The 16,910-nt window shown below is 35.6% G+C and overlaps 1 pseudogene; it reads right to left on the bottom strand.

The window, feature by feature from the left end:
• The window catches only part of LOC125171733 (tigger transposable element-derived protein 1-like), a 98,871-nt pseudogene extending 85,615 nt beyond the window's left edge, over positions 1-13,256 (bottom strand).
• Between the last annotated feature and the right edge of the window lie 3,654 nt (positions 13,257-16,910).

The following is a 16,910-nucleotide window of genomic DNA, read 5'->3' on the forward strand; positions in this document are numbered from 1 at the left end:
TATGTAAAGTATAAAATGCTATGAGTATTATATGTGTGTGTGCTTTTTTAAATAAACAAGCACTTGTATACCACTCAGTATGCACTAAGCACAGGTCTGTACATTTTTTTCACAAATATTAACTCACCTAAGTGCCATTTTACAGATGAGGAAAATTGAGTTACCGGGAGATTAAATAACTTGGACGAGATCACACAGAGTTAGTAAATGGTAGAGCTCGGATTGGAATCCAAAAATCTAATTCCAGAGTCCATGCTAACCCAAGTTTTATATGCTCTTTAAGAGCAGAAAAATCAGCTTTGCTGGAAAGTCTCTGGATTTTTCTGGCTTGCACTTAGAAAAGACTTTCTTGAGTCATTGTTTTCTTTGGTATGACCTAAGTAAGTATGCCTTCAGTGTAGTAGGGAGGGATCAAAGAGAAAGAAAAATACATAGAAACCAAACCTTTGAGTCAAATTATTTTTAACTCAGTTTAAAAACGTACTGTTTACAAAGACTGTTTGGAAGCCATGTTGGAAATGCACAATATACATAGTATGTCTTATGTAATATTGGGGTGTATAGTACTACTTATGGGACATATGAGTTAATAATTGATAGGCTGATTTCACATTACGTGTTTTGTGTCATGGTAATAGGGGATTTTCACTTGTTTTTTTTTTGTGGAAAATGAAAACATACTGGACAAGCACAGTATGGGTATATGCAATATATGAGTTATGAAAGTTGTGGGGTTGGTTTCTGGTATTGGCAAGGAATAGTTTAAGAAAGAATTTCAGCTTTGGGGGCTGATAGTGGGGCTGTTGCTTCTTCCTTGAAGTCTTAGGGAGGGCATATGTTCTCCTTTTTTGGTTTACAAGACCAAGATATTTTATATACTACAGAGACTCTTCATTTGAGGAGACGGTTTTCAATAATGCCTGAGATGGGCCATCAATTACAATAGGTTGGTAATTTTCAAACTTTATCCTGAGGTCCATTGTTTGACTGTGACGTCTTCCTGCAGAGCCACGGACTGATCCAAGAATGCAAGTTCATAGTGAAAGATACAAAATTCCAAAGACTTTTCTTTTCCATAAGATTAAAGGAACTTATTAATAACTATTCAGTTTCTAAGTTTGGTATTTATAAACCAAGTGAAGCATATCATTAAAACTTACTGAGCATTATTTTTCATTATTTTAGTAAGAAATCTAAGTTCTTACTCTTCCAACACACATGCCCCTACTTAGAATCCTATGGGCCCCCAGGACAGGCAAGATAATGCAAGCTGCAGAGTCTTTTACCTCATGTAAGCGCACCATGATAAAAAAAAATTTTTTAACATTTTGAAACTGGAATATGTAAAAAATGTTCAAAGAATCATACACTTAGAAAAATATAAGGGAATCGGCTTCTACATCTTTAATTTCTAAATATAATGCTCCTTCCCAGAACTGATCTTCCTAAAAGAATGCCTTTGGACCAACTTTTTCTTTTTTTCTTTTTTAACGTTTATTTATTTTTGAGACAGAGAGAGACAGAGTGTGAATAGGGGATGGGCAGAGAGAGAGGGAGACACAGAATCTGAAACGGGCTCCAGGCTCTGAGCTGTCAGCACAGAGCCCGACGCGGGGCTCAAACTCACGGACCGTGAGATCATGACCTGAGCCGAAGTCGGACGCTTAACCAACTGAGCCAACCAGGAGCCCCGGACCAACTTTTTCTATCTTGCCTCCCCTTTCACAATTTTTCTTCTTCCAATTTAGAAAAGAACAGGATCTTCTTTCTTTATCTTACAATAATCCTGCTGAGATATATTTTACTTTTTATGCTTAACAATTAGCCACCAAAATTTGAACCTACATCGTATGTTTTTGATCCATTGTCCATTAATAATTATCATTGTATAAATTCAATTCAGTAGACATTTCAACATTTAAAGCTTATGGTCAAAGGAATTAAAAAATAAAATTATTTGTATGTATGTTTTTGTTGTAGAAAAATATGTCTGAGTGGCCATTATAAAGTTTCAGGTAAACATTTTGCATGAGGATTAAATCATGTGGGAAAAGTAGAATAGAATTAAAAGTTCAAGGATAAATGATGCAAAATTTATAACTGTCAAAAGGAACTTCTATTGTTTATGTATTTGGGTGATGATGTGTTTCATATTGTGTTGGTTAGATTCCAGGGAATACACATAAAAGGATAATTTGTAAGATATTTTTAAATGTCAGCATTCAGAGTGTACCATAAACTACAAACTTTGTAAAATTTTAAACTTATTATGGAAAATCCAAATTTAGCCTAAAGATGAGGAAGAGGGTAAAATTTTTTTCCAAAGTCTTATAGGTTCAAAGACCACTAACCTAGGGACCATCCTTTGCTCATTCTGGGCCATAAGAAGGTTGTACACTCAGATCATGTTATTATGGCCTCTTAAAGAACTGCCTTCACTGAATTTCACTTTAGCATTGACTGAGCTTTTATAGAAAGTAATTACAGGAAACAGCCATATGGAATCCATTACTCCAGAGAAATACTATTAAAGGTAGTATATACCACATCACAAAATGCCCTCTAAACAAAGTCCCATATGAAAATTTTCTTTTGAAATTCAGTTCCAGGAACAGCTTTGCTTTCCTTGAGTATTTGGTGTGTTTCTTCCTTTCTTATCATAAGACATAATAGTGGTCATATTTTCCTTTTCACCTTGTCCCACAGGGAGTTTTCAACTAAATCTTAGGTTAGATACAAATATCTATTTTGGTCCTAACAGTTGGCACAAATTTTGTTGCAGTCCCCTCAATCTATTCTTTCTTTTTAATTTTATTTATTTATTTTGAGAGAGAGGGAGAGAGAGAGCTTGAACAGAGTAGGGGCAGAGAGAGACAGAGAGAGGAGAGAGAGAATCCCAAGCAGGCTTGGTGCTGTCAGCACAGAGCTCTACTCGGGGCTTGATCCCATGAACCGTGAGATCATGACCTGAGCCAAAACTAAGAGTCAGACACTTGACTGAGCCACCCAGGCGCCCCACCTTTAATCTATTCTTACTTGTAACTTCTTCTAATTTTTTCTTTCTAATTCTGTTTACCATCATGTTTTGATGTATGTTTGTTAACCTGCCTCCAAGTCTTTTGTGGAGGCAGGGCATGAATCAATGGGAATTTAAACATGCGTTCTTTTCACATAGGAATCACAGGCAAATCTCCACCTGTTCTTCGGCATATTCTTAGTATATGTTGGATACATAAAATTACTAAAGATGAGAACCATCGATGACAAGGAGAAGCCACCATCATTATTTCCAAGTAATGCCTTATTCTAACCAGTTTCTTATGCAAGCAGACCCTGTGCATCTATTTCCTATTGGCATGAGCATAGCCATGGCTCTAGCTCTTGACTCCCACATCCAGTTAACAAGATTTATGGTATCTATAAAATAAAATTTTCATCAGATTCAACAGTGTCAACAGTGTCTTTAAAAAAAAATGAGTTTAAGTTTGTAACAGTATGTCAGACTAAAGCTTCTTGATAAGAGATGAGAATATCCACCAACACTTCTTTTCTAAAACAGCACTTGTATTTTCTTTTAGCGAATCCTGATCTCATTTGATAATCCCTTTCCCTTGAAGCTTTGTCTTAAATGAATAATCCCTTCTAACCAATTATTGTGGCAGGTATCATCTTAGCAGCATACTGATGGGTAAAGAAAAATTCCCCTTGCCAACACACAGCTGGCTCCTCCTCCACCTCCACTGGCTCCCCATCTCACCTCCACAGAAGGCACCTGTGACTTCACCTCTCCCCATCTCTCTTCCATTTCTGAGAGTCTGGCACTTTTAACCACGGGTCTTTCCCATCTCAACCATATTTTCTTCACTCCATAAAAAAATACTGAGTGGCCAATACATAGCGGACACCAAGTTGAGGTACGAGGAATACAAGAAGACCATCAGCAAACATGGGAGAGGTTTCCACTGGGAATTTAATTTGCCCCTCACTTCTCATTCTCCTGGGTTCTTCTCCAAGTCCTGTTTAACATTTTACCACATCACATCCCAGGCCTCACACTTTTATTTCCATTCTGTTATTTAAATAAGCTCTATTATCACACACACAGACACACATGTATCATACACATGCAACATGGACTTTATGTAGAGGATTATACAGACTTCTTCTCTAAGGTGATATTCAACTTGATACATGTTTGCCACACAGAAATATCTGAATTAAACTGGCAACTTAATTAACTGGGTAGAGAAGTAAGTGCTCATAGTAATTTTGCTCACAGTAGTCGGTCCTAACTATGGGACCTTTTAGGTCTATGTGAGTAACAGTGAGAAGAACACAAGTAGGTCTGTGAGATATATGCAATAAATAATAAGACAGACAAAATTTTATCCACCAAATTTTATTCAACATTGAATTTTTGAAATAAATGTACAAATATAACATTTTGGGCTGTGACTTCAAAGGAATTATCATGTACCAAAAAGTGGTAAACGGCCTTCTAGGAGTGTGGGTCCAGACAACTAACCAAACTGCATTTCATTGACTACTATGTAGAGGTTTGAGTAGCTAAATTCAATCTCAGGACCTGGATAAAGCTTAATTTCTGTGTAATCTCCAAAGGAGAACATTGAAATTAAAAGCAACAAAGCCAGAAGGCTGTGTGTGTAATCAGTAAGGGAAGGGGACTGTGGACACCCTCTTCCCCCATCCTTACCCCATCACTGTTCTCATTAGTTGACTTGGCAAAGCAAGGAGTCTGGAAAAAATGACTAAATATCATTTTATTTGTTGTGATGAACTTAATCCACCACCACTAACCCATCTCCCCGACAGAAATCTGAGTTAATTCTCAGTATAAAATTAATGTTTTTGCATGAGCTGATTCTTTAAGAATATCCAAAAGGTGCTAACTACTACAACCATAATGACCACTTGCATGTGCACAAGAGCCAATGGACAGGAAGACAGCTGACTTCTAGTATAATGATGGGGTTCAGGATATGCTACCCAATATGGCACCTTGGCATATTAAATATTTTAAGCTGAAGGAGTTTGGGAAAATGGCAGAAGCAGGAACATCATGCTCACCTCTTCACCTTGCCTTTCTTCCCTGAAACAGGTCATAAAACTTCCATGTAAAAGGAACCTTCCCTGTGCTTGGAGGAAGAAAGACATTCTCATCACCAGAGTCAGGAAATTTAGGGCCAAGAAATCTATACAAACAAAACTTGTTTAACTTTTATTGTACTAGTTAGTTACTTCATCATTTCCTACCTTTAGCCCAGGCCCCTCTGTCTTGTCAATTCTTCACAAATTTGTTGTTTCTTTGCCTAAAAGACATAAAAGCTTTCTGCTCTGGTCACTTCTTTGGGTCTTCTTTCTCTTGGGAAGGATCCCATTTAAATGTAAAAATTCAATAAAATTTGTAGGCTTTTCTCCTACTAATCTTTGTTCTTTTAATTTTTAGACCCAGCCAGGGGCACTAAAAGGCTAAGGCAAACTTTTTCTTCCCTTACAATACAGATGTCAAAACTCTCAGTTGAATTGGCACTCCACCTTCATTCTAGCCTCATTCTAAAAGAAATTGCCTTGATTTGACTGGAAATGCAGCAACTCAGTATGATAACCTTGTTATCTCATACTATTCAGATGGTTTGATCTGCAGGTGTCCATACACATGTGACTTGCTTGTACTGTGTCCCTTGCCACGAATGCCCTCTGTTCCTTGCTCATATAGCCTTCTATATCCTGGCCCCTGAACCATGCAAACTAATGTCCATTTTCCCTCCTGATAAGTCTGATCAATATCAATGCATCCTACAGATCCCAGTTTAAATGTCATCTCCTTGTCAGATCTTCTTCATCTTTCCAAGGCAAAGTTGTCAAATATCACTGCCATTCTATTCTTTTGTAATTATTTTTCAAATTCTGTTATCAATCCACTAGCACTTTAGTTCCTTGAAGGACAAGTTCACAACTTACCCATATCTGTATCATTAGAACCCAACAACTTTAGAATAGTATGCTTTGTTGAAAGACTAGAATATAAATAAAAGAAACAGTAGGTCAACACCAACTAGGTTTAAAACAGAAGGCTCAATGTACCTATTTATTGATTCATCATAAACATTAAACTAGTTTAATTATGGCTAAAAAGAAATACCTTTTCATGATCATAAATTTACCAGAGCTGCAAAATTCATAATATGAACACACACATATATAATAGTAGAAACACAAATCAATCATATTGCATCAGTCAAAAGCTGGAGACTCAGTTTTTCACTGGTGAATTAAAACCCTTTATTCATTATTTTTTGGAGCTAATGGTCATAAGCATTAATTTCAGTTCTATACCATTTAAACTGGACCACTTTCTGATAATTATAGAATGCTTTCATCAAGAATATTGGTTTTATTCAGAATCCTGACTATAAAATTAAACCCCCTACCTCAGAGGCATGTATAAAATTTTTCTAGATGTTAAATGTGTAATTATAATTACTTAATTTGTTGGAAATAGTACTATGAACTAAAATTAGTACTTCATCTCATTCCAGAAAATAAAAATACATTTTGCACCTTTAAATCACTATTTAATTTTGAATATCATGCTGATATTGATAACTGATTCTGAATATGAGGGTTGATGTATTTTTATTATGCCTTCTACCGAATAGGAATTGAAGCTAGTTAATTAAACCATACATTATTACAATTTGTAAGGTAGTGAGATTCTCTTAGAATGTTGGAGAGTTCTTTACTGACAAACAATTTTCTCTTGAAAATGAAAGTCCACTCTTAATATGTAATTGTTTATTTCCAAGTGTGTTTTCATATATTAACTCCATGGAATGCCATATTTAATGTTGTAAAACTCTGAGATTTTTGTTCCTTAGGACATATAAGCTCCGTATTAATATGCTAGAGTTAATGTGCAATAAAAGGACGATATTTGTCCCTATCAACATGAATTATAAGACCGGATAACATCCATTTAAAATTTTAATGCACCTCAAGCTTCTCAAATATATCTATTCTGACTGGTATTGTCCATCTGTGTTTGTTCATAAACATCAAAATAAAGGAAAACCTAACAATTTTTATTACATTGATTATTAACCATCTGCTAAATCTCAAAAAACAAGTAGAGATTAGCCATATGTATGAGGTGGAGAACGATAATGCAGCCCAGTGGTCTTTATCAAGGGAAGATCATGACTGATCTATGACCCTTTTACAAAATACAGAGTTCTGCATCAACCCTCTGAAATTCGGATACAGTTATTTGAGTGTAAACCCACAGTTTGAGTTGAGTTAGGCAAAGACAATGGCAAATGCTAACAGAAAGGTATGGAATAAATACATAAGAGAAGGAATATGAATATGCAACAGAATATGAATATACAATCAGAAACTCTCTATATTTTACTTCTACAATATGAACTAAAGATCTAGAGTGATATCTTAATGAAAAATTATTTAAATTTTAATTCTTTCTGATTTTCAATATTATCCTTATGTATTCTTAATGTTTTTACAATGAATTTCATTATTAACTCTTTCACAAATATCACATGATCTCCTTTTGCATACCAACAACACAATAGGTGCTAGGGATATAAAGCGAAATGAGATGAGGCTGCTCCTTCACAGGAGACATGATTTTTACTTGAAAAACATGAATAATAATCATTTTTATTTTAAACTTCATACTTTCGTGATACATCTGACTTAATAATTTGTCCAAAGTCTGCAAAGTTTCAAAATTCGTATTATGAACAAAATTCAGACCCTAGTAACATCCATTTCAACGATCTAAACCTCCTAATCTCAGAATCACTCAATAGCTAATTGTTCATTCCAGTCTTGTCTTTGAACTTGGCATTTCAATTGTTTTCTCTTTTGTTATGATTCTGGCCGTAATGCCATGGTTATCTATTTTATCTCACCCAACGTAATACCTTAGCTGGCAAAGAAACTAGCCTCTTCCTTATGGTGGTGATGTGATGGTATGTTATTATTCCTCCTTTTTAAATTTTTTTTAATGTTTTGGTTTCTGGGAGTTTAAAGTGTCAAAGACCTTAAGAGATGAGTCATCAAAGAAAACCTAAAGAAGTGAACAAACCAAGCTCTAAGAGATGTTCCTGCTCATCAGTGCAGGATCTCAGTAAAACCGAGACCTGGAACAGGACACAAGTGAAAGTCTCTGAGTAAATGAGATACCATGTGATTGCTCCAGCATAGTGCCTAGGCAGGCTAATAAATATTCATTAAGGAAGGAAGTGTCCAACATTTATTTAAAAATGGGTTTCTAACTAGGAAGCTCCCACTTGGCACAAAGTAAGTGGCTCATAAATGTTAGCTGATATTGAAAGGAAGGAAAGAAGGAAGGGAAGGCTGAACAGCATTGAGAGAAGTAGAGAGTGAGATTCCCTTGGGACAAAGCCTCCCTTCTCTTCTCTTAAGTCCCCAAAATTGAATGCTTTAAACTTGTTAAAGTCTTCACTTAAAACCAAAGTCCTACCACCTTAGAAGACAATTCTGTTTCCAGCTTTTGTTGAGTTTCATGCCTCCTCAAAGGGTCTTATCAAAGTTCTATATTCCTGTCTTATGCATTCAATTTCTCCTTGAGAAATATTGGTAAATGCATTTTATTATATTTCACTAAGGTTCTAGCACGCTAGCCATGTTTGAGAGTCTCTTATGGGTTAGAACCTGTGAGCTTTCTTCCTGGCCTACTCATGAACAATTCTTTCATTTCTTCATCCAGCCATTCATTCAGTTACTCAGCCTGAAAACCAAGTCTATGAGGGGTTAAGTGATTTGCCTGGGCTGCAGAATTCATGGTTTGATAGAGACTTAAACCTAACTCTCTGCCGTCATCAGAGGACTCTTGCCTTTTCATTATGATTTCTTACTTAAAATTCAAACTGAAGAACTTTTTATGCTCTGTATTTCAAATGTAGAAATTAAAAGTCAATTTTAAAATATCTTCTGAAATTGTGAAAACTAACAAAAATAGATAAGCCTCCTTTAAAAATCCTTTTCTGATTTTACTGTAGTCGGTGTCAGTAGAGTCTGTTATTATAAGCTAGTGCGTTAATTTTATGTGAGTAGCACACAAATTCAGTAAACATTTATTTATAATATGATATGACAGATGCTATTCTAGACTCTATAATCGTGGTGAAGGATCTTTTTTTTCAAACCAGAGACACTATGAGCGGTAGAGCACAATATAATAATAATAATGCATACTATCACAGGGCTATGGCATTTTCAAGGATTGTGCTGGAATTTGGCCAATAATACAACAGAAAATGGTTCTGATGTTTGCCATCACATGTTCATGACCTTCAGACAATATTGTACTTCATGATTTTCAGATAATAAGAAAGTAAATTGTGAATGCTTTTATTCCATTTTCTCTACTCTTCTAAAAACCGGAATTTACCAAAAAAAATTAAAATTTCATGGTTAGTAGAATGTAAATAATCTCGCATATCCCTAAAAACATAAAATGAGAAATTCACATTGGCCAGAGTCCTAAGTGGTCTTGTAAAACTAATATTTTTATTCACTTAAGCTTTTATTGCTTTTTCATTTCTAGAAAAGAAAGATTTATGGGTTTCTGATTTAGAATTTTCCTATACTTTCCAAGTAAAATAATCACACAAGATTGAGAATTGTGACAGATAGTATTTTTCCAAAAATGGCTGCACCCATACGTAGCTCATTCCACGTTCTTCTTACAATATGATGTCCATGTCCTTTCATCAAGAGGTGGGGGCTGTGTGTGTTCCCCTGTACTTTGGGAAGACCTTTGTAACTGCCTCCACCAATAGAGTACAAAGAAATGATGCTCTGTGACTTCTCAGACCAAGCTACAAAAGATAATTCAGCTTTTTTTTCCCTTGAGACACATGGGTTTTTTTTTTAATTTTTTAACGTTTATTTATTTTTAAGACTGAGAGAGACAGAGCATGAATAGGGGGAGGGCCAGAAAGAGAAGGAGACACAGAAACAGAAGCAGGCTCCAGGCTCTGAGCTGTCAGCACAGAGCCGGACGCAGGGCTCCAACTCATGGAATGCGAGATCATGACCTCAGCCGAAGTAGGATGCTCAACCGACTGAGCCATCCAGGCGCCCCGAGACACATGTTTTTGAAGCTCCAAACCACTCTATAAGAGTCCAACTATAATGCAACTTTAGTTCTGCAGAAACTACATGGAGAAAAAGAGAAATGCCCAAGGATCCCGAGCTGTTCTACTCCTCATCAATTTTAGTCTTTCCAGTCCAGCCTTCAGACATGTTGAGTCAGAAGACTTCAGATAATTCCAGCCCCTAACTATTGGACTACCTCAGCCATGATGAGTGGAAAGGAAGTGAGGTGTTCTCACCAAGCCCTGCCCAGACTGCCGATTCTTGGTATGTAAGCAAAATAAATGTTGCTTTAAATCACTAAGCTCTGAGTTTGTTACACAGTCTCAGTAACTGGAACAGAGATGTCCACTCCATGCAATGACTTGGAGTCAAGCAAATATGGCAAAGAATACCTATATCATTCATCCATTCCTATAAATATGTATTAAGTATCTAACATGTGCCCATCACTATGCCAGTCAGTGGCTGTAGAGCGGTAAGCAAAACAGGCAGTATTGGCCACCATGAAATTTAAACCATTGGAAATGTGCTGACAACAGGCAGGCCTATGAACAATCTGATGCCCTATCACAGTGGGCATTAGTAGCAGATTCTAGAAAAAGATGATTATTATAGAATTGGTAATGGAAATAGCTGATATCTTTCCTTTCTCAGTGGTGATGTGTACTCCCCTGCCAATTAAATATCCCTCTGCACAGGAAAACATAATGCCAACCCTGGCCAAAATGTACATTAAAGAACAGTAGGAAAGAAGAAGAGATGGATGAGATAACTCAGAATCTTGCAGTCAGAAATATGATTCTGAACATCTCTTTCTTTATATTAAATTGTGGATAACAGACACCATATTGGGATAACATGTATGACATTTCATGTGTTTGAAACATTTGAGTTGGAGTGATCAGAAAAGTATAATTCTAAGGTGTTGCTTGATTTGGCAAACAGATGACGCTGAGAGTCCCAACTCAAATCTACAGTGTAATTTGGATTGTTTTAAATGGTTTTAAACTTTCTTCATAGGCAATATTCTTCTCATAAATAGCAAAGCCAGGAAAAAATTAGGGGAAGCTTTACACATTCTAGTTATGCAAACTTAATCCAAATGGAGGCTCTAATACTCATCTCTATACCATGATAAACCTCCAAACAGCTGAAAATTTTTATTGGGAGGATGAATCATATTATTCCGTTTAGATTATTTCAGCATTAAAGGATATGGCTTATTCATGCTGCAGATGATAAAGCCCTGTGGTCAGGTTAATGCTAAAACTGACAAATGCTATGCCAGATTTGAGAATATATGGAAAATTTTAATTAGAAGTTTATAAAACTCTGAAAAATCTCCAAAGGTTTTATCCTTATGAATGAACTTAAGATATATTTAGAGCTAATATATTAGCTAATATATAGGCAGTGATTAAGGGAAAACAGGCGGCTGGAGCATAATTTCCACAATGGTCTCCTTTCTGAGGCTGGCCATGCAAGCCAACCCCTGTTGCCTGCAGGAGGTGGTTCGTTCTCAAAGAGCAATCAGGAGTATGCTTCACTCTGTCAGAGGATATGACACACTCTCAAGCAGCATGCTACTTTTGTCGGACTGAGACGTTTGGCTCTACCTCTACAAACTATTTTTAGATCTGTTTATTTCTCCTATTAATTTATAATCACTCCACTTTTTTTCACAGATTTGTCAGTAAACTTGACTGACTAGAAGATTCCAGAAAAAGAAGCATTGCTTAAGTAAAAGGGGACATGGGGAGACGAGAGATGTTGATTATTGATTATGCGTGCCTGAATGACCTTTTTTCCCTTGAGTAGCATCTTACAAGTTGCTCTAAAATGCTAAACCACTATTACCATGGAGTAACACCCTAGCTATAAAGGGGTTGTAATAGATGCAATAAAACATTTTTTAAAATATGCTCTAAAAGAAAGATAAATCCAATGCAATTCACATAAAGCCTAATGCATTATGTACCGTCTGTGCTTAATAAATGCATTACTCATAAAATATACATTCACACGTCCTCCTTTCTTATCAATAAAGCAATCAAGCTGAGCATAAGATTATCCAGAAATTCTGCTCCCTCCTATACAAAAATATAATCACATTATCCCCTTTTTAAATCATGCTTAGATGAAAAGAAACAAGAAATTGTATAAAGTATTTCATATTTAGCCTACTAAAAATACTGCATGCAGGGTTTTTTGTTTGTTTGTCTTTCATGTTTCTGAGCACAGAAAAGAAAAAAATGGCACCTTTTTTACTCCTCACCCAGGAACTAATCTTAAAGTATAAAACAGATCTGTAATTGAGACTGGTTAGAGTTACCCTAAAGCATTTAGAGACTTTCTGTGCTACAAAGGCCATTTTTTGGTTATTAGTAAATAGACATAATGCTAGTTCCTGGTCTCTAAAGGAATTTGACTCTGTGTTTGTTTCTTTTAATATTCTTCTCCATTTGTCAGATTGAACAACCCATATCCACTATATGAGATATTTGGCATCCAAATCACATTTCTCCAACAGAATTTGCCCAAAGCATTTCTTAAGCTAAGATCAAGACTCTGTCTTCAGAATGAGGATTAAATTGGGTGCTGGTTATGTAGTCCCCACTGATCTACTATATTTCATCTGAACAAATGACCCCTTAATTGCTTGGTGTCTGATATCCCTGTATTTTTAAAGCCCCTTTCTATTGATAAACAATTAGTTATCAGGTTAAGTCAGCTGTGATTCATTCTAAGATATAGTTAGGCAGATTCTACAGAATGCCTGAAATGTTGGCAGTATTCTTATAGTCAATGTAATGGTTCATCATTATGGGAACAAAGGAGTCTTTAGAAAGACAAAACAATGCACAAAATGTTTATTTCCTTCTACAGCCACTTCACTCCACCCCAAGTTCAGATTTTGTATGATTACTTGCTGCACACCAGCAGGCCCTAAGGCTTTCTCCAGTACCTGCTAAGACATCTTTGTATACTTTACTAGCAAACATGTCATTTGGAAAGGCAAATACCAATTTACATGAGGCAAGACTTTGTAGATCTCTCACATTCTTTTTCCTCTCTGACAGGCAAGACATCGTAGGTCTCATTTTCCAATCCTTATTAAAAAGTGTGATCCTGGTTGTTTGGAAAGCTCATTAGTGCCATTGCTCTGTGATGGATGGCACATCTTTAAAAGAAAGACAGATTGCATGGATGCATCAGCACACCAGCCATAATGAAACCCAAGTGCATCCCCACAAGCCTCAGGATTTAAATCTTCATTTGCTTTTGTGAAAAATGATAGCCATGACCATGGGCATTTGAAAATACAGCTACATCTTTGTCTTCCCAGTAATAGGAGTGCATCATTATTGCCTATGTGACCTTCAAGGAAAGTAAAAGAAGAAGCAGTTAGCCATGTAAAGCTTTGCAACTAGGGCACTGAGACCAGGCAGGAAACATACTCAGCAGACAGGTATTAGCCATGAGTTAAGAATGTACACAGACGTAAACTCAGAGACTTGCCATCTCATCAGTAGTGAAGCACTGGTCTCTTGGATGAGTGTCAAAGGCGTTTAATTTTTTCTGGTCTTTGACTTCCCATTCCAAAAAGACTAGTCATATGGTGTCTTTATCTTGGTCACAAACTGGCAAACATTTAGTTAAAAGAAAGATTATTTTTTTCAAAATAAAGGAAATCATGGAAGTAATCTTATCAACAATAAAACAATTCTAGTAGTGAAATGAAACAAAATGAAGCAAAATGTTGCTATAGAGTGACTAATCCAGAGCTCCTTTTCACTTTTTTAAAATAAATGTCTTTCTCCACCTCTAATGAGCTGCACGTGTATGTTTGCCATTCCAAGAGCACTTCACAGAGGATGACTCCATGAAGTGGGGAGCACAGTCTTAAGATCTTATTTTGCCTCAGAGCCTACCACTTACTAGGTGACATGGATGAATCATTAAACCCTATTGAGGCACAGGCCTTACCTGCCTAATGGAGTTGCTATTTCTAAAATATATCAAATATAAATAATGTATGTCTCAAAAAAGAAATTTAAAAATACCTTGTGACAAACAAAAATGGAAATGTAACATACCAAAATTTATGAGATGCAACAAAAGTAGTTCAAAGAGGAAAGTTCGTAGAGAGAAATGCCTACCTTAGAAACGAACAAACAAAAAAATTCTCAAATAAACAACCTAAACTTACACCTCAAGGAACTAATAAAAAAAGAACAAAGCCCAAAGTTAGAAGGAAGGAAATAACAAAAATTGGATCAGAAATTAATGAAATAGAGATGAAAGGGATAATAAATAAAATCAATGAAATTAAGAGCTGGTTCTTTGAAAAGATAAACAAAACTGACAAGGCCTTACCTAGACTCACTGTGAAAAAAGAGAAATGATTCAAATAAATAACATCAGAAATGAAAGATATGTTACAACTGATACCTCAGAAATACAAAAGATTATAAGAGACTACTATAAATAATTATATGGCGACAATTTGGACAACCTAGAAGAAATGATAAATTCCTAGAAACATATGAATATCAAAGTGGAATCATAATGAAATAGAAAATCTGAACATATTACTAGAAAGGAGATTGAATCAGTAATCAAAAATCTCCCAACAAAAAAGTCCAGGACCAGACAGCTTTACTGGTTAATTCTGCCAAACATTTAATGAAGAGTCAATACCAGTCCTTCTCAAACTCTTCTAAAATAGAAGAGGGGAAAACTATTACAAACTAACTTTATGAGGCCAGCATTACTCAGATACCAAAATCAGACAAGGATGCCACAAAAAGGAAACTCACAGGCCAATATCTCTGATTAACATATGCATAATCTTCAATAAAATATTAGCAAATTAATTCAACAGTACATTAAAAGGACCATATACCATGATAAAGTGGGATTTATTTCATGGATGTAAGGATGGTTTAACATCCACAAATCAGTCAATGTGATATACCACATCAACAAAATGAGGGATAAAAATCATATGATCATCTGAATAGATGTAGAAAAAGCATTTGACAAAATTCAACTTCTATTTATGATAATAAATTTCAACTAAGTGAGGAATGTACCTACACATAATAAAGGCCATATACGACAAGTCCACAGCTAAGATCATATTCTATGGTGAAAAGCTTAAAGCTTTCCCTCTAAGATCAGGAATATGAAAATGTCCACTCTTGCCACTTTTATTCAACTTAGTATGGGAAGTCCTTCCTAGAGCAATTAGGCAAGAAAAGGATATAAAAGCCATCTAAATTGGAAAGAGAGAAGTAAAACTGTCAACATTTGCAGATGACACGATATTATACACATGCACCCTAAAGACCCCATCAAAAAACTATTAGAACCAATAAACACTATCAGTAAGTTTGCAGCAAACAAAATCTGTTGTGTTTCCTTACACTAACAACAAATCATGAGAAAGAAAAATTAACAAAATAATCCCACTCAGAATTGCATCAAATAGAATAAAATACCTAGCAATAAATTGAACCAAGGAAGTAAAAGATCTGTACACTGAAAACTGCAAGATATTAATACAAGAAATTGAAGAAGACACAAATAGATTTCTTACAGTTTTCTTATAGATTTTATATCCAAAATCTATAAAGAACTTATCAAACTCAACATCCAAAAAACAATCCAGTGAAGAAATGGGCAAACAACATGAACAGACAATTTTCCAAAGAAGACATCCAGATGGCTAACATACACATGAAAAGATGCTTAACATTACTCATCATCAGATAAACACAAATCAAAACCACAATGAGATACCACCTCACACCTGTCAGAATGGTTAAAATTAACAACTCAGGAAACAACAGATGTTGGTGAGGATGAGGATAAAGGGAAACACTTTTACACTGTTGGTGGGAATGCAAACTGGTGCAGCCACTCTGGAAAACAGTGTGGAGTTTCCTCAAAAAAATTAAAATTAGAACTACTCTACAACCCAGCAATGGCACTACTAGGTATTTATCCAAAGGATACAAAAATGCTGATTCAAAGGGGCACATGCACCCCAATGTTTTTGGCAGCACTATCAACAATAGCCAAATTATGGAAAGAGCCAAAATGTCCATTGACAGATGAATGGATAAAGAAATTGTGGTATATATATCAGATTATTACTCCACTATCAAAAATAATGAAATCTTGCCATTTGCAACAATGTGGATGGAACTAAGTGTGTTATGCTAAGCAAAACAAGTCAGCCAGAGAAAGATAAATATCAAATGATTTCACTCATATGTGGAATCCAAGAAACAAAACAGATGAACATAGGGGAAGGCAAGGAAAAATAAGATAAAAAGCGAGAGGGAGGCAAACCATAAGAGACTCTTAAATAAAGAGAACAAACTGAGGGTTGCCGGAGGGTATTGGGTGGGGAGGGATGGACCAAATGGTGATTGGGCATTAAGGAGAGCACTTTTTGGGATGAGCACTGGGGGTTATTTGTAAGCGATACATCAATAAATTCTACTCCTGAAATCATTATTACACTATATGTTAACTAACTTGCATTTAAATAAAATTTCAAAATTTTTTAAATAAAAAATGAAGAACACACAAATAAAAGGAAAAATATTCTGTGCTCATGGATTGGAAGAACTAATATTGTTAAAATGTCTACACTGCCCAAAGCAGTCTACAGATTCAATTCAATCCCTATCAAAATTCCAATGATATTTTTCACAGAAATAGAACACACA

The sequence above is a fragment of the Prionailurus viverrinus genome, chromosome C1, assembly GCF_022837055.1.
Source record: "Prionailurus viverrinus isolate Anna chromosome C1, UM_Priviv_1.0, whole genome shotgun sequence".
Classification (NCBI taxonomy): domain Eukaryota; kingdom Metazoa; phylum Chordata; class Mammalia; order Carnivora; family Felidae; genus Prionailurus; species Prionailurus viverrinus.